Below are 26,439 nucleotides of genomic sequence, written 5' to 3'. Positions count from 1 at the left end.
AAAGGCAAAACATGACGGACAGAAGAGTTATGCAGATGAGCACATGATGTTTAAGGATTTTCAAGTTGGGGAACATGTATATTTGCACATCAATCCCAAGATCTCATTGAGGATTGGGTCATGTGTGAAGCTAGCACAACGCTATTGTGGGCATTTCTAGATCCTTGAGAGGATTGGACCAGTGGCTTACAAACTTGCACTACCTCTGACAGTGAAATTCCACGATGTTTTCGATGTTTCATTGCTTAAAATACATGTAAATGATGTTGATCATGTGATTGATTAGTCTATATTGCAGGCGGAACAAGAAGGAGAATTCCAACTGGGGCCTCAGTGCATTTTCTAGAGAAATATGTTCATGCTCCAGAACTGAGAAATCGAACAAGTTAAAGTGCAGTGGAAGCACTTTGGGCCCGATGAAGCTACATGGGAGATGGATGATCAGATGTAGGCTATGTATCCTTCATTATTTTCCAGTTGAGGAAAAATAATTTTGGTATATGTATATATGTATATGTATGTAAATACAACAATGAGTTGTGTTATAAAGCTCCGATAAGTGGTATAGTTGCCATGATGTTATGTTTTTCATGTTGCCATTTCTTTTCAACGGGTTGTTCATTGTAAATACTACATTAAGCTAAGTTATAAATCTCCATGGGCAATATGTTATGGTTATCAACGGTTTTGCTTGTTATAGGTTTCATTGAACACTAAGGACGATATTCCCCTAAGGAGGAAGGGTTTGTAACAACCCAGGGTTAAAAATCCATGTAATAAAATTAATAAAGGAAAAATAAGACCAAGGTCATGGGACACATATTCCAAGTTGAATGTTAGGAAAAACATCCTAACAGGTGTTTGTTTGGTTTATTATGGCTAAGGGGAAATTGGCAAAGGCAATGGCAAAGGCTTTGAAAAAGCAAGAGAAATTAATTGACATTTTATTTATGGAAATAATTGAAATTAGGAGAAAAGGAAGGTGAAAGGTCACAAGTTGCATATGAGGAGGAAAATGAAGGAAAAAAACTACATAAACATTCCAAATTTATAACTAAACTATCTAGTCTACATGACAAATCAACATTATAATTGATTTCCTAGGTAATATCTTAAGAATGCAAAATATGAAACCCATTCTTAATTTCAAGAAATGATTCTTTATTTATAAATATTCTAACTTTGATTGACATCAGTCACAAATCTAATACAAGTTACAAATGCGACATTTTATAGATCAACGGGATCAAAGTTATCAATATGGTCCTCCTCTTTCTCTTTGAAATTTTGTAAGAAATGGGTATAAGTTGAAATAACATAGCTATAAAAATAAAAACCCATCATGTTAACATGAATATAATTTATGACTTGCAACCTCACCATGATCTAATACCACCCATGGAAAAAGTAGGCTTACACACAATTAATATAGTAGGGTTGATATGTAATATCCCACCAATCAAGGGGGGGAAACGTTCATTTCTCAACCAAAGTAAGCCTAAGCCCAAGTTGCATCGTTATTTGTTCCCCATGTGAATTTGGCATATAGTTACAATACCTTTACATCCTCTGAGCTTGCCAATATTTACCTTTCGTAGTATTCCTGTGCTTTTTTAATATAATATTGTACCTAATCAACATAATAAATGACACTCTTAAACACATCAAATCCAATATCCTAGAACCCACTAGAAAATCAATATCCTACAATCATAAAAATACAATTTCATATCTAGTTCACAAAGTCAAAAACATAGAATCTATTTGAATCAATTACCCCATGGAGAAACATGGCATGGTTGTTGAGAAGTGAATTGAAAATATTTACTTCCAACATTGTTTAATACATATCCCTATTTCTCTTGGAATATCATTATTTTTTGCTTCACAGTTTCCTCCTTTTCTTTAAACATTAGATCCTTCCTTTATATATTAACTCTTAGACACATGGGCAACTCTGCATCCTCTTGCAATGCAAAACAATGGAAATCCATTTGGACCAAGTTCTAGAGTTGAATATTTATAATCCTCTTTCTTTCCCATCATTAACGGATGGTTCTCATGAAGAGATTCTACAAGCTCACTAATATTAGTCATTTTTACTTGAGCATTATTTTCCTCCAATTCTTCACCCTGTGTACTTATAAAACTAGAGCTCAAACAATGAAGGGTTAAGTTGTGTGGGTTAAACCAATATTTTAAACTCACTTTAACTTTTCAATTTCTTGTTCTCATTTCTGTACGCTATTGTCATTCAGAAAAATTGCGTATGTACGTGACCGTGGTTACCGCAAACTGCATATATATAGATAACTAATTTATCATTTATTTCATTAAATGTTCACTCTTAGCCAATGCATCAATACTTCATTATTCATTCATTAAATAGAAACCATAACCAATAAAGAGTAGATAACACAACACATAAAACACTAGGAGTTTTGGGTGGAAAAGCAATGTGGGAGAAAAAAACCATTGTTGTCGTCTATGCCTTCTTATTTTATTATAAAGGAAAACATCTTACAATCTTGTAGTGGTGCAAACTCATACCAGTATGCAGGCACCCACCTGCAGAAGGATACAATCTTCTCTCGTTCTCCAACACCCACTAAAAGGGAGCTCCAACCCCCTGATCTCGTTTACTAGCTCCTACCCGAAGGGAGCTCCTACCCACTACACAAATTCTCTAGCTACTACTAGAAGGATCCACCTGGCACAAAACATTAACACCTCCAAACCTCAACACCTCTTGTGGACCACGTTTCTTAATATTTCATACTGGATCCACCTAGCTCAAAACATCAAACTTGTAGGCCACATTTCATCATATTTTCATATTAGACCCACTTCCATCATTAAGCTCAAATTAAGTAACAATTTTGAAATCAATCATTGAATAACTCATCTAATCATTAAACCAACTGAAACATTGTACCATCAGCAAACTAATCATTGAATCTCAAGCAACCAAATCAAACAAGTTCATATAAGATTATATCAATGCACAACCACTCATAAGTATACCAGACCATATATTGTTCACCACAGAAATGAAATGTTGTCACTGCAATACATGAGTAAACATATGCCAGAATGTATATGCTACTATCATGAATCATACCCGCGTATGTACGTGCTTCCCTTGAAGAATATCTGCGTACATATCTCAAATAATTGACACTTGAATCTGAATCATTGTCACACTGAACCAATCACTGAAACTCATGATGAATCCATCACAGATTAAAATACAGATCACCACATAGTAGCATCATCACCAATCAACACTCAACCCAACCAATATTGTTAAACATAGATTATTATGAGAGAGGCATCATCGAAAAACAACGAAAAACATAACATGACTGATCAAACATCATCAACAACCCATACATTAAAACCCTAACATGTATACGCGACTTTTACATAAGATATCTACATATGTATGCACTTCCCATCCTCAACACATACGTACAAATTCTGAACTTTTGCATAATATATACATGACTACTTAGAAGATGATCCGTGTATGTACGCGACCCTTGAGAGGCAAACCAAGGTACAAATCAAAAATCACTGAATCATACTTTTGCTACAACCACAACACATATTGTGCATACTTCACCATCACATATCCACATCGGAGCATTATTATTACACAGATCTATCATTGTTAGCTATAATCACAAACAGATCAAGCAATCATATTCATTACTATTATTTCAGATCTATCATATATGAGCCTCTTCCATGCTCCTTGGCGCACACATGTTTCAGATCAGACTACACACTAATAACCCATAACTTGCGTACATAACACTTTGATCTCCATCTCCTGATATAGCTTTAGCCTTAGCCAATACCTTAGGCCAATCCCTTAGTAATGCCATCAATATTCTTTGAAGGGATTAAATAACCATTGTTGCACTCATTATTATGGGAAAATACCATGGTAAAGACCCCTAGTATTCATAATACCATGGTGCGGATTTTGTACGCGACTTCTTTTCACCATACCTGCGTATGTACACGATCTTGCTTCACAAGACCCGCATATACTTTCTCATACTTTATATTTTCCATCCATCTATCTCTAAACTGATATTCCTTTGTTCTTATCACCTGTAGCCTCTACATGACCACCGTGTTGACATATTTATCAAGTAGGTTGCCATCAAGTACAACACATTAACCATAATGCAAACAATATTCCCCTTTGGAATTGATGGAAACCACTTTGGTGTTTGTTCACCACCACCTGTAAAGACCTACAAACACATCTGTAAATACACCAATCTTCCAAGACATCTTTCCAAGCTTCTCCCCCCCTTTGACATCAAGGGAAAATGGTTGACCAATGTTGAATGAAGACTTCTCTTCTCCTATGTAGTGAGGATCATTGTAGGGCTTATCTACTAAAGATGAAGAATGTTTACTGACCATGTCCCCCTGAGCATATGCTGAAATTTTTTAAGATATATAGTAAAAGCACAATACTTTATGACTCAATCAAATATGATCTTCCCAATGACTCATGATTACATCAATCACCCAACACAGTGGGGTTGTACATTTTAATCACCTTTGTATCAAATGCCCAAAATAATGGGATTACATACATAAATGACTTGACACCAATAGTCCATACTTGACTGAATTTTACAATGATTTACAACATGAGTATTTACATGACCTTTACATCAAGAGACATATATGACATTTTTGACCGAAACCAGAGACCTCAATAGTGAGGTAGAAAGACCATGATAGTCATTGACAACCGTCATACACCATATAGGAATGTGCAATATAAGCTTTTGATAGCATCAACATGAATAACAACATGCACATCCTCATCATCAATATGCAAGATAAGACAATGTAGCTTCAATATCTTCAACCTGTGACCAAGTATGCAACATCACCAATCAATTGTAGAAACAACATAAGGTTGCTCCATGAAGATCTATTATCAACTCATCCCCTTGACCTCATCAAGGTCAACTTTCTCTTTCCATTTGTAGGAAGAACTACAATCATCAAATACCAAAGAAATATCAATCTACAACATCATATACATATTATTTCCATGTAACAATAATATATGGGAGAACCAAGAATTCCTCAAACATCACAAGCCATAAAACTAATCATTATATCTTCTTTGTCAAGAGCATCGAGCAGGATTAACAACTTTACTAAGTGCAATTCAAGCATCATCCATGACTTAATAACAACAAAAACAAGTATACATCACCAATGATATATACTTATCATGATCATCATGCAACAAGGGATGCTCAAGAAATCATAATGCCAACAATGCACTATTAGAAGCATAACAAATGCCCCCCCTGAACCTGTGCCAACTATTCACTTTTAGGTCTGATCATATCTAACTTCATCAATCAGCAAAGCCATCAAAAGAACCAAAGCACCAATGACATATGTAGCAACTCATAAACCAATATCATTTCTAAGTAACATCTGAGCATCAACAAACTGTAACCAATCAATGTTAAAACTAGAAAGCCAAATAATAATTGATTGAAGCATGTTGGAAACTTTCTCGGAGTCTGTCCCATTGTTTATTCATCTCAGAGAAACATGCACGACTGTCTAAATTCAAACTCACGTATATACGTGAATGTCCTTCGTAATATCCACGTAGAGAAAGTAAAATGCTGAAATTTCATAACCACAACTCCCCCTGAGCCTGTATTGTATGTTCTTGTTCACTATTACTACATCAGATGCAAAGTCAATAATATAAGCATCACCAAATGAATATCAAAACAACATGAGAATCATTATCAAGATATACATATGTATAGCTCCCCCTCATATTATACACCAATGATTCTGAGGACCTGAAAATCACCATTAGCTCTTCATGAGGTCATATACCTCACATCACTTATGCAATCACTGTGAGAAGTAAGCTTTAAGAGCAATGGACTGCAGTAGGCTCAATATTCCCTATGTTTCTAAGTGGTGTTCCTCCTTTGATCTAAATGTAAATTTGAAGATTTTAAAACAATTTTGCAAGTGTAAATTATATGTTTTTTGGGTAGAGGATCAATTTACTAAACACATAAAAGATGATTTTATCTTAGTTTTGAGAAAATAAAGAAGACACAAGTACCATAACAACAAACACAAGACAACAAATGATAAAGGAGTTCACCCCTCCTGGGCTACATCTCTTGGTCCAACTTACAATGTTAAGCCTCTTCCATTATGCTAAAAAATATGTGTTTACATCAAGTTATAGTGCTCATAATGTTAAAACAATGGCTCTAATGGCTCTAGAATAGTAAAAAACCACCATATTGGTTCATTATGCACCTCATTTGGCCAAAAACTAAGAAATGTATGCTTGTTTCTGCATTTTCCCAAATTTCTCCAGCTAACAATCCTCTAATTTGGCCTCGACCTAGCTTGAGCGCCCTGAACGCGAAACCAATGCACTAAACCTAACACAATTCTCGTTCGACAGGTGAATTTGTAGGACCATTAAGGGCGCTTGAGCCCCCCAAATGAGGAACCAATGCACTAAAACTGACACAATTCTCGCTTGGAAGGCGAATTTGTAGGACCATTAAGGGTGCCATTAAGTCCCTAGTTCCGAAAAATTAGGCCACATGGGGGCTAACTGCCTGCCTCCACTTGATGGGCCCCCAACTGCTTGACACACAGTCCTATCACTCCATGAAACCTAAGTTTAACGCTTAATTCTGTGCACAAGACTAAGCACTCTATCTGTTGCGATGAGGTTACGTGGAGGTGATATGGCTCAGGGTTGGCGCCCGCTACAAGCACCTTTCCGCTGGCTCCTCCTACGCTTCCACTAGTGATCGTATGGAATCCCATATGGCCTGGGGCTGGCCCCCTTTTCATCCGGCGACGATTCCAGAGTTAGATCTGATATATAAGTTGTGGTGGGTGTCATGACCATGGGGTTGGGGCTAAGACCTGGCCCATGGTCCTGCCCCTTGGTCCTCTTGGGCGCGATGACTAGGGCCAGGGCTTAGCCTTGGTTCTACCCCCAACCATGACAATCTTAAAAATTAAATATATTTCGCATTCAATATATATCAAGTGACAAAGCGATGGCGTGATGGTATAACCCTTGGTTTCTTCGTACTTGGTCTCGAGTTCGAATCTCACAGGGGCTGCTCGGCCTCCAATAAAATTTTAATTGGCCATTAGGAGGCCACATGGAAGCCAGGGACTGGCCCATGTGGCTCCTCCTAATTGGTCAACCCAAACAAAACCATTAACAAATAAACATTCACCATGCCATAACCAATTAAACAATGACAACTGGCAGTCATTAATAGGCCCATCAGAATACACAATCAACCCAGTCAAATGCCTAGTCAGCGTATCGACTATTTACTGGGTGTACCTGCAACCCTTTTCCAAAAATTTTAGTTGTTTTCCAAATTGATCAGAACGTGATTCCGGGAGCATCTGATGTCGAATTCGAGTGAAACAAGTTGTGTTGGATTCAGGTCGTTGAGATCTATCCATTCGTTTAAGTTTTGAGCTCTATCATACACTCTCAATTTTGAGCACTATTTTGATGCACATGATCATCCTTCCTCCAAATATGCTTACAACATTTAATTAAGTGTTGGAGCATATCCCATCTTTTGTTTCTATTCCAAGTGCTTGACCTACAATCAATGGCCTTATGCCCAAATGAGTTACAAGAGAAACAATATCCATGAAACCAAACTTTATGCCTAGGGACTGATCTTGACTTTGATCTAGAAGATTCCTTTTCAGATGAGTGACTTAATTCAATTTTCTTTTGAACCACCACATGATGGTTGTTATTGCTATTGCACGGAGGATCTGAAGCTATTAACCAATGTCTATCTTGATTAGAGGAGATATTTGTTCATTGATAATCCTCTTTAGTGACTCAGATGCCTTTACCCATTTGTTGATTTTCTCATATTCTTCCCTTAGAGTCATAACTTCATATTCTATTTTTTCACAATGCACTTCCTTTTCTTGAAGTTGTTTTTCTAAGACTTGTGTTCTTCTATTCGATGCTTCCAACTCCATCCTTAACATGTTTATTTCCATAATCATACTACTTTCTTTTGTTTCCAAATATTTGTTTACATTCCTGAGTTTATCATTCTCTTCAGTGCTCTCATTAAGTCATCTACTTCACATCTATTTGATTCATTAATTAACTAATCTTCAAGATCCATAAGTACTTGATAATGACTATTGGAATTTGAATCTGATTTTTCCGGTCATCAGATGTGTTATGGCTCTCTTCATTAGAGCAGAAGCTTTTCTTATTAGAAAACTTATTTTTAGCAACATTCTTTCCATTCTATTTATGATTTTCTTTATATGGACATTTGGATGCATAGTGACCTACTCTTCCACAGGCAAAACATTTAAAGGGAAGCTTACCTATGAATTTTCCATTTCCTACATGCAATTTACTCATGAAGTTGGGGCAGTGCACAGCGCAGCAAGAAGAGACAGGTGAGATCCGGAAGAGAGATGGCCATCGTCGAGGTTTTTTTCGGCGCTGATAATGGAACCACAGACATCGCGGTCGCTGGAGGTGGGGTTGCAGGGCTGATCACGGCCACGGTCCTCCACAAGATCGGTCTCAAGAGCATAGTGCTGGAGCGCTCTGACTCTTTCCGAGATGCCGGCAGGGGTTTTGTTATGCGGATAAAAGACTGGAAAATATACGACGGTCCTGGCACAGCAGAAACCATACGCCCAAAACCACATTTGCTTGATGGGCCATCCGTATCAGAGACGGATCTGGAAATGAAGCTCGAGAAGAAGCACGAGACCAGAGACCTGCACACAAAAATCGCTCTTGGGATCAGAACCCAATTCGAAGGCCGGAAATCGCCAAGGTTTGGATTGATCGTTAACGCCAACATTGGTCTTTCTCTCATGACTTCTGCATGCAAAGATAGGGGACTACAAGTTGCAGATCTGCCCCATCACATAATTGCATGGGCCAATCTCTGCAGATCTGGGCCGGATCTACTCGATCTGAGCCCCAAATACTATAGATCCAGGCCGGATCTAACTGTTTGGAGCAAGTTCCAAGATTATACAAAACCCAGGCAGCAGATCGGCGGGAACGGGCATCGATTGAGTAGAAGGCAAGTAGCAGATCGACCCAATAGGAGGCAAGATCTGGAAGAATGCACACACCTGGACCATCTGGCAACCAGCAAAGACACCAGTTTAGACAGAGCTCAGCCAAAATGCAGACATCAGGTAACTAAAAATCGATTTCAGATCTTTATTAAAATCCCGGAGATGAAATCTCTCTTAGTATGGGTAAGTGCAGATAGCTCTGTTTTGCAGCTAAAGCAGCAAATTTGTGCATTGACTGGCTATCCTGGCCAGATCCAACACTTAGTCAGTGGCAGGTGGTCCCTCCAGGACAACAGAACCCTGGGAAGTTACGAGATCAGTCCAGGAGAAACCATTGGTTTGAATCTCAGGCTGAGAGGAGGGGCCCCATCTCAGGGACAACCAAGCAGTTCAGGAGGGAACAAGGGGAAAACAGCACCCCAGCACAATCCTAAGGGAGCTTCATCCTACAAAAACATTCTCCAAGGCAACAGAGAATCAGGATCTCCCCCAGATCAAGGTGCATATACACCCCGGCCTTATATAGTTGACCAGCTAGAACAAACTCCAGCCTTTAATGTTGATGCCACAGGGCTTGACGAATATGTTAAGTCTTATGAAACACAAGCTCTAATATGTCGCTTCAACAGCTTCTGGCCAAAACCAACGGACCTCTTTCATTGGATTTTTACCAATTGGACCATGGAATGCGACATACATCTATGTTCCAAAGGGTTTTTCATAGTCAAATTTACATCTAAGGAGATAAGAGATACTATCATCAGTGCTGGGCCCTGGTTCTGGGGAACGACGGGGCTGTTCATAACCCCATGGTTCAAAGATTTTGATCCAAACAAAATGACTGTATCAAAAGTGCCGGTTTGGGTACGCCTACATAACCTTCCCCTTCACTTTTGGAGCGAAAGAGTTCTGGAAGGAATCAGGAACAGCATAGGGAAATACATCAAAACAGATCTGGAAAGGATTGATGAAAGGATTTTCACTTTCGCACGCATCTGTGTGGAAGTAGACCTAAGTAAAGGGCTCCCAGATAACATAAGGTTGATCTACAAACAACAAGATTGGCTGCAAGTACTAGACTACAAAAATACCGCCTTCAGATGTAGGTTGTGCAGACAAACAGGACACTTGCAAAGCACGTGTCCAGAGGCCAAGAAAGTTAACAGTAAAAGGAAGCAGAAAGGAAAGCAAAGGAAAGGATGGAAATTCTCCCCCCCTAACTCAGAGGATGAAGAATCTGAAGCAGAAGAAGACGACATCCCCACAGAGAATGCTGAAGTACCCCAAGCAACGGGAACCCAGAAGGAAAATACATCAGAAAACAAGACCCCACAGTCCTATTCAAATCAGGCAGAGAGGACAATCGAAGATCAGAGCATGGGAGGGACCAAACGATTTCATCAATCAGACACCTCAGATTCAGACAAGGAACCAGGCTCGCAGAGAGTAGAAACACAGTTAGTCATAGCATCGATCGAGCCTACTCAAGGAGAGTGGCGCAAGGTCGAAAAGAAAAAGGGAAGGAAAACCTGACCAAATTCAGTTTTCCTTCTTCCCTCTTCTTCTTCTTCTTTTTCCTTTTTTCATTTTTGCACGCTAGTTGTGTATTGTTGTGAAGAGTGCGAAAGCACTTGAGCCCAATGGGCAGCTTATGGAAATGCTCAATGCATCTGCAATTGTAACTTTTCATTTTTTAATAAAAGGTTACAGATTTTTTCTCCGAAAAAAAAAATTTCCTCACGAAGTTTGCTTCTTCCTCATATGATATGTAGCTTGCATATTTGGGTGATTCCTTCTCCTTCCCTTTATATGTGGCTTTGAAAGCTTCTTCTCTCATATCTGATGGACCCCCTTTTCTCATTTCAAAGGTTGTTAGGATCCCATGGAGTTGTTCAATAGTGAGACTCTTCAAATCCTGCATTTCTTCAATAGCAAAGACTTTGGAATCGAACTTTGGAGTTAGTGATCTCAAAATATTTTCAACAATAGTAGCATCTTTTATTTCATCTCCAAGATTTCTCATTGAGTTAACAATCTCGTCCACTCTAAGGAAAAAATCTACAATGCTTTCATCATCTCGCATTTTAAGTGTCTCATACTGAATTCTAAACGTTTGAAGTTTAGCACTTTTTACCTTGGTGTCACCTTCATAACTTTGGATAAGCTTATCCCACATTTCCTTTGCGGTGTTCAATTGCATGACTTTCATGAATTTAGACTCAGCCAAACTTCCCAAGATGGCATTTACAACCTTTGCATTGGTTTCATATTGTTTCTTCCCTGCAATATCTATGGGAATAGAGGTTGGATATTGATATCCACCTTCAACAATTGCCCATACATCTGCTCCAAGTGCCTGCAAAAATGCCCTCATTCTGACTTTCCAAAAGACAAAGTTAGTTCCATTAGATAAAGGTGGTTTGATAGAAAATACTCCTTCTTGACTACTCATCTTGATGGATCTCCCTTTAAGTGATCAAGCTTCTACTGAGGGACCTGCTCTGATACCAATTGTTAGGAAAAATACTTGGGGGGGGGGGGGGGAGGGGGGGTGAATCATTATTTTAAACTAATTTCAACTTTTTATTTCTTATTCTGATTTTTGTACGCTACTTTCATTCAGGAAACTCGCGTATGTACGCGACTGTGGTAACTGCAAACTATGTATATACAGATAAATAATTTATCATTTATTTCATTAAATGTTAATCCCTAGCTAGTGCATCATTACTTCATTATTCATTCATTAAGCACATACCATAAGCAATAAAGAGTAGATAACACAACACATAAAACACTGGGATTTTTAGGCAGAACCCAATATGGGAGAAAACCACCCTTGTCATCATCTATGTCTTCTTATTTTATTATAAAGGAAAACATCTTACAATCTTGTACTGACACAAACTCATACCAATACGCTGGCACCCACCTGCAAAAGGCTACAACCCTTTCTCATTCTCCAACACCCACTAGAAGGGAGCTCCAAACCCTTGATCTCATTTATTGGCTCCTATCGGAAGAGAGCTCCTACCCACTGCACAAATTCTCCACCTACTACTGGAAGGAAGCTTCAATTCCATCACTGAAGGCCCCAATCCTCAACACCTCTTGTGGACCATGTTTCATAATATTTCATACTGGATCCACATGACTCAAAACATCAAACTTGTATGCCACATTTCATCATATTTTCATACTAGACCCACTTCCATCATTAAGATCAAATCAAGTAGCAATTCTGAAACCAATCACTGAATAACTCATCCAATCAATAAACCAACTGAAACACTATACCATCAACAAACCAATCACTAAATCTCAAGCAACCAAATCAAACCAATTCATATAAGATTATATCAATGCACAACAACTCATAAGTATACCAAACCATATACTGTTCATCACATAAACCAAATGTTGTCATTGCAATCCCTGATTAAACTTATGTTAGAATGTATATGCTACTGTTATGAATCATATCTGTGTATGTACGTGCTTCCCTTGAAGACGGTCTACATACAGATCTCAAATAATTGACACCTGAATCTGAATCATTGTCACACTAAACTAATCGTTGAAACTCATGTTGAATCCATCACAGATTAAAATACAGATCATCACATAGTAGCATCATCACTAATCAAAATTCAATCCAACCAGTACTGTCAAACACAGATTATTATGAGAGAGACATCATCAACAGATAACAACAAACATAACATAATTGATCAAACATCATCAGCAACCCATACTATAAAACCCTAACAGGTATACATGATTTTTACACAGGATATTCCCTTATGTACACACTTCCCATTCTCAACTCCTACGTACAGATTTTGAACTTTTGCAAAATATATATGCGACTACTTAGAAGATGATCCGCGTATGTACGTGACCCTTTAAAGGAAAACCAACGTATAGATATGAATTCACTAAATCATACCTTCGTTGCAAGCACAACATATACTATGCATACTTCACCATCACATATCCACATCAGAGCATTATTATTATCGTAAATCTATCATTGTTAGATATAATCACAAACATATCATGCAAGCATATTCATTACTATTCTTTCAGATCTATCAGATATGATCCTCTTCCATGATCCTTGGTGCACATCTATTTCAAATCAGATTACACACTAATAACCCATAACTTGCACACATAACACTTTGATCTCCATCTCCTTATATAACTTTAGCCTTATCCAATACCTTAGGCTAATCCCTTAGTAATTCCATTGGTATTCTTTGATGGGATCAAATAATCGTTGTCGCACTCATTACTATGGGCCAATACCATGGTAAAGACCCCTGGTATTCATAATACCATTGTGTGGATTCTGTACGCGACTTCTCTTCACCATACCTGCGTATGTACACGATCTTGCTTCAGATGACCCATGTATACTTTCTCATACTTTATATTTTCCATCCATCTATCTCTGAGCTGATATTCCTTTGTTCTTATCACTTGTAGCCTTTGCATAACCATCGTGTTGACATCTCTATCAAGTAGGTTGCCATCAAAGACAACACATTAGCCATAATGCCAACATAAGTGACTGCTTAATTGAATTTGAATATGCTAAATAGAGATTGAATTCTTAATTGGGTTTTCAAGATCTATTTGATTTGCCCACCTCATCTAGATATTCCAAAAGAGTTAAAGCTCAAAGGATTCAAATTTGGAGACAATGAAATGCTCATGCAACACCAACACACGACAAGAATCAAACATAGAATTCACAGTAAACTTGCAAGACATGATACCAAATAACCTTAATTCAAGGACTTTAGGTCTGCAGACAAAAAACACCCAAACTACAACAAACAAACTACACAAAATTTGCAAGGGGATTATATAGTTGTTAGGGACTACTACACTTAGAGATTTGAAGAGAAAAAAAGGTAAATGACACCCAAAGCTTAACATGATCCCACATCAACATGCCCATCACATAGCCCTTGAAATGAATTACTTTACAAGGTAATAAATATTGCATTGCTTAGTGGCTTGGCGCAATTACTTCTTCCATCTTTCTGACATACATGCAACGCAACTTGTCCCTCAACAACCCTAGTCATTTAATGTACATCTTAACATTTTTTGTAAAATAAAATTTTCTATTTCATATTTTTTTTAAAGAAAATAAAACAAGGAAGTGTTCATGTTGTTCTGCCACTTGAGAAACTAGACTAGAGGAAGAATTGAAGTTTTTACAACAACCATATGAAAAGTTTACTTAAGTATAACAACAATGCCAAAAAACTAGTATAGAGTGCTAGGCCACTAGGGCCACTATCTAACTTGGAAAATAAAAAACATAGAAAGGAAATTCAAAGATTGAATTGCACAAGAAGCATCACTTAGACTTATCAAAATTGGAGGCTTCCACTGGATTGGGCTCCTTGCTATTGCTAGGAGAGTATTCAAGGTCGGGTGGTGCCCAAATGTGCCTCCACATGTTTGAGCCTTCGATACATGGTTCTCGTAGTGAGATGCATCTCATCCAATGTTAAGATAATTTCTTTTTTTTTTCTTCATTCCTATTTAGCAGCAGTTGCCCCACAAGAGCTTTATGTGTTAGTAAATGTTCACAACATACATACACTAGCCATAATGACCCATGGTGTGACCCATATCAGTTACCCAATTCTTATCTTAGCAAGCACCTCTATATTAGTCAAACAACATCACTTCTCTGTAATTTCCCTTTCCACTCACTCAATTTCCACTTGAATCAACTAAGGAGTATTCTCCTAATATCTCTAAGTTGAGCTCTTTACCCTTTGCTGCATATAGCCACCTTGCTCTTTGTACTAAATTGTGCCTCATTGGCTTTGAACTCATTGATGTGGCATAATGTTGATGAACCAACTAGAGGGTGATAGACTAAAGGAGAGGTGGAGATCCCCGAAGGAGAGGGCTAGGTGGTGGTCACAATTGAGTTGGGCACAGGAAGAAGGAACAGAGTAGGGGACCCAATGTGAGGTGAGGATGCAAGGAAAAACATAAGATATTGTGATTGAGAAAGGAGATCAAGGTGGTGGGTTAGGTGAGGCATTAACAGAGAAGAGAGAAGCCACAACAATTCCCAACAACAAGAGTCGACAAAAAGCCATAAAAGTTCAGAGAAACACTAGGATGCATCAAAGAACAAGGGAAACAACTGAGTAAAAAGTTTAACACTAAGAGATTAAAATATAAAGCCAAGGGAGATACTTGAAGCAGAGCCAACTAAACAGAGTGTAACCAAGTCATAATAAACCATAATGTCCCTCTCAAATCACCTTGAAACTGTGCATGGATCTATTTGCATGCTGAGAATTACCACATTGCAACATGAATGTTCACCCGTGCTTAAAAAGACAATGGTGCATGGGGAGGCCGACCCAGATTGGATCATTCAACGACCAAGGATAACCAAACATTTGCAACAGAGATATGTAGATTCACCACTTGAATTCATCCATTAGAATTGTATAAGAACTCACATAATCCTTCATTAGAAGACCATTGATTGCCATGCAACAATATGTGAGGGGAGTAAATGAGCCATAATTAACTTGGGGGAGATGCATTTCCACATCCTTTCTCTTGAATGCTTGACGGGACAATGGCAATGTTTCCCCCCACTTGTCGCTCATCAAGCACCCCATATGGGGAAGAAATGTCCTTCTGGGCTAGGTTAGAGCACTCTTGTTTTAGATGAGAGTCGGGGAATTAGTGCTAGGAGTGATTGAGCGGACCTCTTCTAAGGCTTTGAGTTTTGCAGCGTTATTACTATTGAAACCCATGGGGTTGGAGAAGATAAAGCAAATCAAACCATGATGGTCTCAAAAGACTCCTCCAAATCCTACAAAACCAAGGTTGCCTTTGGAGGCTTTGTCAAAATTTAACTTAAGAAAATCCTTTAGGCGAGGAAGCCAAGACTCTAGACTTGTTGGGTTGCTAGAAGGAGGATGGAGCGAGGAGATTTGAGATCCATAAAGATAGAAACTTTGTCACTATGAGCTTACCAATCTTGCACTTGTTGAGTTGCCAACGATTCTCGAATGTTGTTAACAAAGTTACCAACTTAACGAGAACTGTACTGAGCTCTCATTTGTTTAGAGGTTGCAAAAAATCATACGATTTTGAAAAGTGTTGATGTAACACCAACTTTTTTTTAGCATATTTTTGACACTTTAAATTTTCTTATATATTAAGTATGTACATTTGTTTTTAAATGTTAGTGATTTTCATGCCAATTTTGAAAAGTGTTGATGCAACATAAACCTTCTTTTTTGGGTTTATTTTTTACACTTTAAATTTTCTTATGTATTAAGTATGGGTACATTTTTTAAAATGTAGGTGATTTTCATGGAAATTTTGAAAAGCCTTGATGATATATATATATATATATATATATATATATATATTTTTTTTTTTTTTTTTTTTTGCGGGAGACATATTTTGGACAATTTAAATTTTCTTTTGCACAATTTTTCTAAAATGTTGGTTATATAACCATTTTTCAAGTTGTTTTATTCCTTTTCTTGTTTTTCGTTTAAAGATGTTTGTTTTCTAAGGGTTCTCAAGGCTGTGTATTTTGTTTTTCTTTACAATTTTTTTATAAAATTTCAATTTTTTTGCAAAGTTAAAAAAATAATAATAAAATTAATATTTTTAAGTTAGAGTTTTATATATATATTTATATATCATTAATTAGTACTTCAATACACATAAAATAATTGTTACTAACAAATAATTTTAAATATTTGACAAAAAATATACATTTTGCATATAGATATAATTAAAAAAATATGTATTCCACGACTTTTTTGGCTATAAATAACATGTTAAACAAATGATTTTTATAAAAAAAATTGATGAAAAAATGTGGAAAAAAGACAATTTTTATGAATTTAATTTCCAAATATTGAATAAATAAAAACGTTAAATAAAATTTTTTTGAAAAAAAAAAAACATTAGTAAAAATTTAAAAATAAATACAATTTAAAAACAAACAAACAAAAAAAATTACAATTTACAAAACAAATTAACTAAAAAAGAACAACTTTCAAAATAAATTTAAATTTAAAATTACATATTAAAAAAAATACATTTAAAAACAACCTAAAAACACACACAACATATATATACTAAACAAACAATAACAAATAAAATGTATTGATTTTTTCTTTTAAGAATGACTTTTATGAAAGATTTTTTGGCATAAATCACAAGATCTATCATTTGTCGACGCGTTTCGAATTAACTAGTGTGGTTCATCGTCAAAACAAGTTGAAGAACCAGATCCAGCTTTGCATGATAGATAGCTTGAGCAGAGCCTCCAACGGCTAAATTGGACTAGGAACCTTACCTCTAAATAAATATATTAAAATAATTTAATTTAATTGGTTATTAACTATTTAATAAATACATAGAAAAATATTAGAATAAAACGTATAATTAACTATTTATAGAGTTACTAACTAATTTAACGAATACATAGAAAATATAAATAATGTAATAAAACGTATGATTAACTATATATAGAGATTAAAAATTGGTTGTTAAGTTAAAAATATATAATAATAATAATAATAATAAAATAAAATAAATAACTATAAATTAAAAAAAAATATATATATATATATATATATATTAAGAAAAATAATAATAATAAAAATAAATAGATAAATAATAATAAATAAATAAAAATAAAAATAAATGACTTCTTTGGCTTGGTGTGCCCCCCCTTGGGTGGCAAGGGTCATGGGCAGGGTTAGTGGAGCGGCGCACTGCTCTACCAACCTTTTTTACGACCATTGCCACCTAGGCAAGGGTGCATTATCGACTCTTAGAGTCGACAAGGCACTGTACAACACACAGCCTTGTTGACTCCGCGAGTTGACTATGCACCCCTAGTGCAGGGGCACATAGTCGATTCCCAAAATTGATGAGATGTTGTGTTGTACAATGCCTCGTTGATTCCGGGAATCAACCGGCCACTCCAGAGCCCAAAAAAATAATTTATTTTATTTTATATTTATTTTTTCATGTTTTCAATCTTAATTTTTTTTTGTTTTTTTAAGTATTAAGGGGTTTTCGCAGTGCATTATATTAGATATCATTTTTTTTGGAATTCAACTGCATTAAGTAAGTCATTCATGTATGACCATTTCCATGAGAGGTAGTTGTAACTGACTAATTTCTCATGAAATTTCAATAGTCCACTTAGCACTCATTGCATTGGGTGATGCTCACAGGGGTGAAGAAGTGGGATTGAAACTAGTGAAATGAATCACATAGCATCAATCATCACATTCGGGGCTTGCACCTGGTAACCAGGACTTCCCGGGAGATCACCCATCCTAGATCGCCTTTGGCTCAAGCGTGCTTAACTGTGGAGTTTTCCCCACAATCAAGCCCACTTAACTGTGGAGTTTTCCCACAATCAAGACCCTTAGCTTGCTACCCCATTTGCAAAACCTTAGCAAGTATTGTACCTCACAAACCATTCAAGTAGAGTTCCCTTCACTCTTTTGAATTTAAGTATTAAGGGGTTTTCGCGGTGCATTATATTAGATATCATTTTTTTTGGGATTCAACTGCGTTAAGTAAGTCATTCATATATGACCATTTCCATGAGAGGTAGTCGTAACTCACTAATTTATCATGATTTTTTAATAGTCCACTTAGCACTCATTGCATCAGGTGATGCTCACAAGGGTGAAGAAGTGGGATTGAAACTACTGAAATGAATCACATAACATCAATCATCACTTCCGGGGTTTGCACCCAGTAACCAGGACTTCCTGGGAGGTCACCCATCCCAGATCGCCTCTGGCTCAACCATGCTTAACTGCGGAGTTTTCCCCACAATCAAGCCCACTTAGCTTGCTACCCCATTTGCACAACATTAGCAAGTATTGTGCCTCAAGAACCATTCAAGAAAAGTTCCCTTCACTCTTTTGAATTTAAGTACTAAGGGGTTTTCGCAATGCATTATATTATATATCATTTTTTTTTGGGATTCAACTGCGTTAAGTAAGTCATTCATGTATGACCATTTCCATGAGAGGTAGTTGTAACTGACTAATTTCTCATGATTTTTGAATAGTCCATTTAGCACTCATTGCATCGGGTGATGCTCACAGGGGTGAAGAAGTGGGATTTAAACTAGTGAAATGAATCACATAACATCAATCATCACTTCCGGGGCTTGCACCTAGTAACCAGGACTTCTCGGGAGGTCACCCATTCCAGATTGCCTCTGGCTCAAGAGCGCTTAAGTGTGGAGTTTTTCCCACAATCAAGCCCACTTAGCTTGCTACCCCATTTACAAAACCTTAGCAAGTATTGTGCCTCATGAACCATTCAAGTAGAGTTCCCTTCACTCTTTTGATTTTAAGTATTAAGGGGTTTTCGCAGTGCATTATATTAGATATCATTTTTTGGGATTCAAATGTGTTAAGTAAGTCATTCATGTATGACCATTTCCATGAGAGGTAGTCGTAACTGACTAATTTCTCATGATTTTTGAATAGTCCACTTAGCACTCATTGCATCGGGTGATGCTCACAGGGGTGAAGAAGTGGGATTGAAACTAGTGAAATGAATCACATAACATCAATCATCACTTTTGGGGCTTGCACCCAGTAACCAGGACTTCCTGGGAGGTCACCCATCCCAGATCGCCTATGCCTCATGCATGCTTATCTGTGGAATTTTCCCCACAATCAAGCCCACTTAGCTTGCTACCCCATTTGCAAAACCTTAGCAAGTATTGTGCCTCATGAACCATTCAAGTAGAGTTCCCTTCACTCTTTTGAATTTAAGTGTTAAGGGGCGTACTCTTTTGAATTTAAGTATTCAGGGGTTTTCACATTGCATTATATTAGATATCATTTTTTTTGGATTCAACTACGTTAAGTAAGTCATTCATGTATAACCATTTTCATGAGAGGTAGTCGTAATTGGCTAATTTCTCATGTTTTTTGAATACTCCACTTAGCACTCATTGCATTGGGTGATGCTCACAGGGTGAAGAAGTGGGATCGAAACTATTGAAATGAATCACATAGCATCAATCATCACTTCCGGGGTTTGCATCCAGTAACCAGGACTTACCGGGAGGTCGCCCATCCCAGATCGCCTCTAGCTCAAGCGTGCTTAACTGTGGAGTTTTCCCCACAATAAAGCCCACTTAGCTTGCTACCCCATTTGCAAAAATTTAGCAAGTATTGTGCCTCGTGAACCATTCAAGTAGAGTTCCCTTCACTCTTTTGAATTTAAGTGTTAAGGGGTTTACTCTTTTGAATTTAAGTATTAAGGGGTTTTCGCAGTGCATTATATTAGATATCATTTTTTTTGGGATTCAACTGTGTTACGTAAGTCATTCATGTATGACCATTTCCATGAGAGGTAGTCGTAACTAACTAATTTCTCATGATTTTCAATACTCCACTTAGCACTCATTGCATCGGGTGATGCTCACAGGGGTGAGAAGTGGGATTGAAACTATTGAAATGAATCACATAGCATCAATCATCACTTCCGGGGCTTGCACCCAATAACTAGGACTTCCCAGGAGGTCACCCATCCCAGATCGCCTCTGGCTCAAGCGCGCTTAACTGTGGAGTTTTTCGCACAATCAAGCCCACTTAGCTTGCTACCCCATTTGCAAAACCTTAGCAAGTATTGTGCCTCATGAACCATTCAAGCAGAGTTCCCTTCACTCTTTTGAATTTAAGTATTAAGGGGTTTTTGCAATGCATTATATTAGATATCATTTTTTTTTGGGATTCAACTGCGTTAAGTAAGTCATTCATGTATGACCATTTCCATGAGACGTAGTCGTAACTGACTAATTTGTCTGATTTTTGAGTAGTCCACTTAGCACTCATTGCATCGAGTGATGCTCACACAGGTGAAGAAGTGAGATTGAAACTAGTGAAATGAATCACATAGCATCAATCATCACTTACGGGGCTTGCACCCGGTAACTAGGATTTCCCGGGAGGTCACCCATCCCAGATTGCCTCTGGCCCAAGCACGCTTAACTGTGAAGTTTTCCCCCATGAATGACTTACTTAACGCAGTTGAATCCCAAAAAAAATGATATCTAATATAATGCACTGCGAAAACCTCTTAATACTTAAATTCAAAAGAGTGAAGGGAACTCTACTTGATTGGTTCATGAGGCACAATTATTGCTAAGGTTTTGCAAATGGGGTAACAAGCTAAGTGGGCTTGATTGTGGGGAAAACTCCACATTTAAGCGTGTTTGAGGTAGAGGTGATCTGGGATGTGTGACCTCCTTGGAAGTCCTGGTTACCAGGTGCAAGCCCTAGAAGTGATGATTGATGCTATGTGATTCATTTCACTAGTTTCAATCCCACTTCTTCACCCTTGTGAGCATCGCTCGAAGCAATGAGTGTTAAATGGACTATTCAAAAAATCATGAGAAATTAGTCAGTTATGACTACCTCTCATGGAAATGGTCAGACATGAATGACTTACTTAACGCAGTTGAATCCAAAAAAAATGATATCTAATATAATGCACTGTGAAAACCCCTTAATACTTAAATTCAAAAGAATGAAGGGAACTCTACTTGAATGGTTCATGAGGCATAATACTTGCTAAGGTTTTGCAAATGGGGTAGCAAGCTAAGTGGGCTTAAATGTGGGGAAAACTCCACAGTTAAGCGCGCTTGAGCCAGAGGCGATTTGGGATGGGTGACCTCCCGGGAAGTCCTGGTTTACCAGGTGCAAACCCTGGAAGTGATGATTGATGCTATGTGATTCATTTCACTAGTTTCAATCCCACTTCTTCACCCCTGTGAGCATCACCCGATGCAATGAGTGCTAAGTGGAATATTAAAAAATAATGAGATATTAGTCAGTTACAACTACCTCTCATGGAAATGGTCATACATGAATGACTTACTTGACGTAGTTGAATCCCAAAAAAATCATATCTAATATAATGCAATGCGAAAACCCTTAATACTTAAATTCAAAAGAGTGAAGGGAACTCTACTTGAATGGTTCATGAGGCACAATACTTGCTAAGGTTTAGCAAATGGGGTAGCAAGCTAAGTGGGCTTGATTGTGGGGAAAACTCCACAGTTAAGCACGCTTGAGCCATAGGAAATCTATGATGGGTGACCTCTGGGGAAGTCCTGGTTACTGGGTGCATGCCCCGGAAGTGATGATTGATGCTATGTGATTCATTTCACTAGTTTCAATCCCACTTCTTCACCCCTGTGAGCATCACTTGATATATCTAATATAATGCACTGCGAAAACCCAGTAATATTTAAATTCAAAAGGGTGAAGGGAACTCTACTTGAATGGTTCATGAGGCACAATACTTGCTAAGATTTTGCAGAGGGGGTAGCAAGCTAAGTGGGCTTGATTGTGGGGAAAACTCCACAATTAAGCATGTTTGAGCCAAAGGTGATCTGGGATGGGTGACCTCCTGGGAAGTTCTGGTTACCGGGTGTAAGCCGTGAAAGTGATGATTGATGCTATGTGATTCATTTTACTAGTTTTAATCCCACTTCTTCACCCCTGTGAGCATCACCCGATGCAATGACTGCTAAGTGGAGTATTCAAAAATCATGACAAATTAGCCAATTACGACTACCTCTCATGGAAATGGTCATACATGAATGACTTACTTAACGCAGTTGAATCCAAAAAAAAATGATATCTAATATAACGCACTGCGAAAACCCCTTAATACTTAGATTCAAAAGAGTGAAGGGAACTCTACTTGAATGGTTCATGAGGCATAATACTTGCTAAGGTTTGCAAATGGGGTAGCAAGCTAAGTGGGCTTGATTGTGGGGAAAAGTCCACAGTTAAGCGCACTTGAGCCAGAGGTGATCTGGGATGGGTGACCTCTTGGGAAGTCTTGCTTACCAGGTGCAAGCCCCGGAAGTGACGATTGATGCTATGTGATTATTTCACTAGTTTCAATCCCACTTCTTCACCCCTGTGAGCATCAACCGATGAAATGAGTGCTAAGTGGACTATTCAAAAATCATGAAAAATTAGTCAGTTATGACTACCTCTCATGGAAATGGTCATACATGAATGACTTACTTAACGCAGTTGAATCCCAAAAAAAATGATATCTAATATAATGCACTGCAAAAACCCGTTAATACTTAAATTCAAAAGAGTGAAGGGAACTCTCCTTGAATGGCTCATGAGGCACAATACTTGCTAAGGTTTTGCAAATGGGGTAGCAAGCTAAGTGGACTTGATTATGGGGAAAACTCCATAGGTAAGCGCGCTTGAGCTAGAGGTGATCTGGGATGGGTGACCTCTCGGGAAGTCTTGTTTGCCAGGTGCAAGCCCCATAAGTGATGATTGATGCTATGCGATTCATTTTACTAGTTTCAATCCTGCTTCTTCACCCCTATGAGCATCACCCGATGCAATGAGTGCTAAGTGGAGTATTAAAAAATCATGAGAAATTAGTTAGTTACGACTACCTCTCATGGAAATGGTCATACATGAATGACTGAAGTGGACTATTCAAAAATCATGAGAAATTAGTGAGTTACAACTATCTCTCATGGAAATGGTCACACATGAATGACTTACTAAGTGGACTATTAAAAAATCATGAGAAATTAGTCAATTATGACTACCTCTCATGGAAATGGTCATACATGAATGACTTAAGTCGACTATTCAAAAATCATGAGAAATTAGTGAGTTACGACTACCTCTCATGGAAATGGTCATACATGAACGTTAGCAATGACTGCTAAGTGGACTATTCAAAAATCATGAGAAATTAGTCAATTACCTCTCATGGAAATGGTCATACATGAATATTAGCAATGAGTGCTAAGCGAATTATTCAAAAATCACGAGAAATTATTCAGTTACAACTATTTCTCATGGAAATGGTCATACATGAATGACTTACTAAGTGGACTATTCAAAAATCATGAGAAATTAGTTAGTTACGACTACCTCTCATGGAAATGGTCATATATGAATGACTTAAGTGGACTATACAAAAATCATGAGAAATTAGTGAGTTACGACTACCTCTCATGGAAATGGTCATACATGAATGACTTACTTAATGTAGTTGAATCCAAAAAAAAATGATATCTAATTTTTTTATATTTAAAATTTATTTTATTATTTTTTAATTTGATTTTTTATTATCTATTTTTTTATTTGTTAAAATTTTTTAATTACATATTTTTAGTGGGATATTTTTTTGTTTTTTAATTTTTAATTGTTTTTCTTTGTTTTGTTTTATTTTTTTCCTATATAAGTTTTATTTTATTTTTGGTTATTATTTATGTTATTTTGTGGTTTTTAAACTTTTTAACCCTTTTTTTTTTTTTGAAATTTAAAAAAAAAAGTTGTTACATATTTTATTATTATTATTATTTTGTTATTTATTTAGTTTTTCTTTTTTTACTCCTTTTTTGTTATATTAGCAAACTGACCCCACTATGTACTAATTTGCTAGTTGTTTTTTGAGTTTTCGTTACAATGGATCAAGTCCATCCCCACTGTGTGTCAATTTCATGGTTGATTTTTAAATTTTCATTACAATGGGTCAAGTCCACCCCCACTGCATGTCAATTTGATAGTTGATTTTTAAATTTTGCTTGCAATGTGTCACGTTGTTTTAAGTTAAGATTTTTAAAGAGCTATACTTTTAGCGTTAAAAAATATTCTTGGTATAATGATTCTTTGATTTATTTATTCATTTTTAAGGATTTTTTTAGTCATGATATTTGGTTTTAATTCAATGGCTGAAAATTTTCGAATTTTTATGGTTTTCTGGAGTCAAGATATTTTACCTTTAACACATGTCAAAAAATGTCAAAATTTAAGGCTTTTCGGAGTCATCATATTTATTTTCAATGCCATTGTTGAAAATTGTTGGAATTTAAGGCTTTTAAGAGACGTGACATTTTATCTTTAACGTCATGCCTAAAAATTGTTGGAATTTTAAGGTTTTTCGGAGTCATGATATTTTATTTTTAACGTCATTGCTAAATTTTTTTGAAAATTTATCCCCGGAAAAATGTTATTCTAGCATAAACACTTTTCATCTTTAGGTTGTTTTATCGTGTTTTTTTGCGGAAAAAAAAATGGTTTTTATTGTCATTTTAAAAAAATGTTGAAAATTGTCCACGGGGTCTTGGATAAACAGTGATCGGGTGCTCTGTTAAGGCACTCCTTGATGTGAAGTCACCAGTTGAATTCCCTGTTGTGATCAGGGTGATATATTGGACAAATTGAAGATGTAGTCCTGCCAAGCTTATAAAAAAAAATTGTTGAAAATTTAACCTAATCAAAAAAAGGTTGTTTAAGCTTTTTGGGTTTTTTTAGCTAGAGTTCTCCTTTTGAGGTTACAGTTCTCATTAAGTTTGTAACTTTGTTTATTTGTAATAAGATTTCACAAAAGGTGTAGTCTCAATTATAGATGAAATAACCCTTTTCAATGGAATCCAACAATACAATTTCAAGCAAGATTGTGATTTTTCGTTGTTTAAAATGCATTTTCGAATACATAAATAGATTCAACGCCTTGAAAAACCTGAGGCACTTGAATTCTACAAATTAAACAACTTAAACTCAAGTTTGTAAAAATATCTGTTGGATTTTAGTTAAAATTAACCAACAAAAAAAAACTTTGAAAAAAGTCATTTTATCTATAAATTAGACTACCCCTTCCACAAAAAATAATAAAATCATAAAATTTCTTTCTTTCCAAATAACCATAACAAATAGCCATTATAAAAGCCTTGGGATGAGGGTCATATTCAATTCAAAATGGGAATTTGAGATATTTGTTTTCTCCATAGTTCAATTGTGAGAGAAATACTATGATGTCAGATGATAGATAACTGCGAGAGATAATTGTTTTATACCTAGGGGATAAATTCAGATTTAGTAGAGCTTCACCAGATGTCAGATGATGCTTTGGGGCCCACTACTGTTTATGGTAAGCATCTACTGCAGTTGGGGGAATCACAGGAGTTGTTGATTTTAAATGGTCTCCCCTATTTCCTAGACTCCCGCTTTTTCACATGCCGGCCATATGGTGGGGGTGCAAGTGTAGTTGATTATGTCCTTCCTAGCTAGAACTTGTTCCCTTTTATTTGCCATGTCTTGGTCTCCCCCACCACCCTTGTTGATCACACACTTCTTTCCTTCTCTCTCCGGTTTGACTATCCCATTCCACCCCATCCTTCTCCTTGGGGCCCACCCCGAACCACCT

The sequence above is a fragment of the Pinus tabuliformis genome, chromosome 2_2 (assembly GCF_031772625.1).
Source record: "Pinus tabuliformis cultivar Carrire ecotype Pingquan chromosome 2_2, CPIR1, whole genome shotgun sequence".
Taxonomy (NCBI): domain Eukaryota; kingdom Viridiplantae; phylum Streptophyta; class Pinopsida; order Pinales; family Pinaceae; genus Pinus; species Pinus tabuliformis.
The sequence above is the reverse complement of the archived record's forward strand: the minus strand, read 5'-3'. Positions refer to the sequence as shown.